At 34.0% G+C, this 2,003-nt stretch overlaps 1 long non-coding RNA gene across 1 annotated transcript; it reads right to left on the bottom strand.

The window, feature by feature from the left end:
- Positions 1 to 319: 319 nt before the first annotated feature.
- LOC116139220 lies at positions 320 to 666 on the bottom strand. The gene is made up of 3 exons (XR_004129421.1): positions 629 to 666; positions 433 to 547; positions 320 to 349 (listed from the first exon to the last, which is right to left on the bottom strand). It is a non-coding gene; the product is annotated as an uncharacterized LOC116139220 (long non-coding RNA).
- Between the last annotated feature and the right edge of the window lie 1,337 nt (positions 667 to 2,003).

Here is a 2,003-nt window from a genome sequence, read left to right as displayed (position 1 = left end):
GCTGATTTTTTGAATTGATTATGTTAGCTGGGTTCGTGTTTTTCGTTGTTTTTTTATTTCTATTGGTGTGTTTTTTAGTATGTTTTTAACAGTCTTTTCGATAAATAGTTTATATGCTTTCTTTTCTTTTTGGTTGAAGACCGAGTGAAGAATTTGGCATGAATTGTTGTCTCTAAATTTTTTATGTTTGGCTAATTTATTTAACCTCTAATTTTCCACCTTTATCAGGGCTTTCTAAGCTGAAGGAGTTACAAATTTCCAACTCATTACAGATTGAAGTCATTACAGATTTAATTGCTGCAGGACTCCAATCAGGCTGAACACTCACTCCTGGAGCTATGATATCAGGCTGAACATATGTACAAATCTAATTATTATCCCATTCAGATGGCTTAAGATCTATGTTTAAGGAAACTGAGTTGCCAATTATACCTTAAGTATCTCTGGGGTTACTTTATTGGGTCCCTTTGATGAAAAAGCTGTCATGAAGGGAGCTGGCTTTGTTCCAAGTTTTGTGGTTGCACGAGTAATGTAAGCAACAGGATTCCTATTAGGGAAAAAAATTATCAAATTTGTTAAATGTAGTACCGATTGCAAATGCTATGGCTAGGTATGCTTGTTTTCTTACTTGGTTGAATTGATGTAACGATATACAGACACACCATTATTGGTTGTATTATATGTTATTGTTTGTTTATGTGTTATTTGTTTATTTTGGTTCCTATTTGTTTATATTCTTAATTGAATTGAATTTAGAGTAGTTGATTTAGGGGGTGTAAATGTAAAAAATTAAAACTGCAGGAATTTTGGGGGAGTAATTGTCATAATTGAAAACTGTTAGGGGTAAAAGAAAAACTAAAATATGGAGAGAGAAAAAACGGGTCCACCCGTACCCGTATAGGGTAGGGCACAGGTCTAAAATATTGGACCCGTATATATTGACCCGTATAAGGACACGTACCCATTTGACCCGGCCCGTACCCAATCCACCCACCCGTTTTGCTAGGTCTACTTATGAGAGTGCTAAGAGCTTGTATGAAAGGATATATGCCTAGGCTTAAGTGTTAGAGAATGCCGAAATGCGTTGGGCTTGCATGTCAGAGAATGCTAACGGCTTTTACAATTGTTTTGAGCTTACATATTAGTAAATGCCAGAATGTTTTGAGCTTACATATCAAAGAATGCAAAGTGTTTTGGGCTTATATAATAGGGAATGCCAGAATGTTTTGGGCTTATATATCAAAGAATATCAAAATGCCTTGGGCTTACATGCCAAGGAATACTAAGGGCTTACCAATTTGATGGTGCCATGAGCTTACATTTGATGATGTCATGGGCTTATATTTGTAAATTGTCATGGGACCCAAGAAGTAGTGATTTGGGCCGAGAATGTAATTTTGAAGTTTAAGTTGTAGCTTTGTACCTTCATTGGAGCCTCCATTTGGCTTTGATTATGTTTTGTTTTATTAAAATATATTATTATAGTGAATGAACCTAAATTTGGAGAAGAGAAACTAAGTTTCAAATTTAAAATTGGCAAAAGGGGGTATAAAAAAGTCTAATTAAAAATTGTGGAAAAGTGGTCTAAACAAAAACACTGATTAAGTTTGAAAATAGGGGAAAACAGTGTTATAGAAAGCCCTAATTAAGTTTGAAATTGGGGGAAAAAAGGGTGCAAATGAAACCCTAATTAAAACATAATTAAACATGATTATTTTTGGTACTAAATGGGGTTTAAAGAGAATCTTTTAAAACATAACAGGGGTGTATTTAATAACGAGGGATAGTGGTCAATTTGATGAGGGCTAAAATTCACTTCCCGTACCTCACATGAAAAGCCCATAAAACAAAGTTACAAACCGAATTCATAAAATAGCCTATTCAAGTTTGATACCTTTTTTTACCACCACCATCTGGCATATAACTCATCCTACTGAAACTTTTTTTTTTTTTTTTTTTTTTTTTTTTTTAAATTTGACCCAGGTTGCAAGTTGATATGTGCA

The sequence above is a fragment of the Pistacia vera genome, unplaced genomic scaffold, assembly GCF_008641045.1.
Source record: "Pistacia vera cultivar Batoury unplaced genomic scaffold, PisVer_v2 Contig349, whole genome shotgun sequence".
In the NCBI taxonomy this organism is placed as follows: domain Eukaryota; kingdom Viridiplantae; phylum Streptophyta; class Magnoliopsida; order Sapindales; family Anacardiaceae; genus Pistacia; species Pistacia vera.
This window is presented reverse-complemented; position numbering and strand designations above follow the sequence as displayed.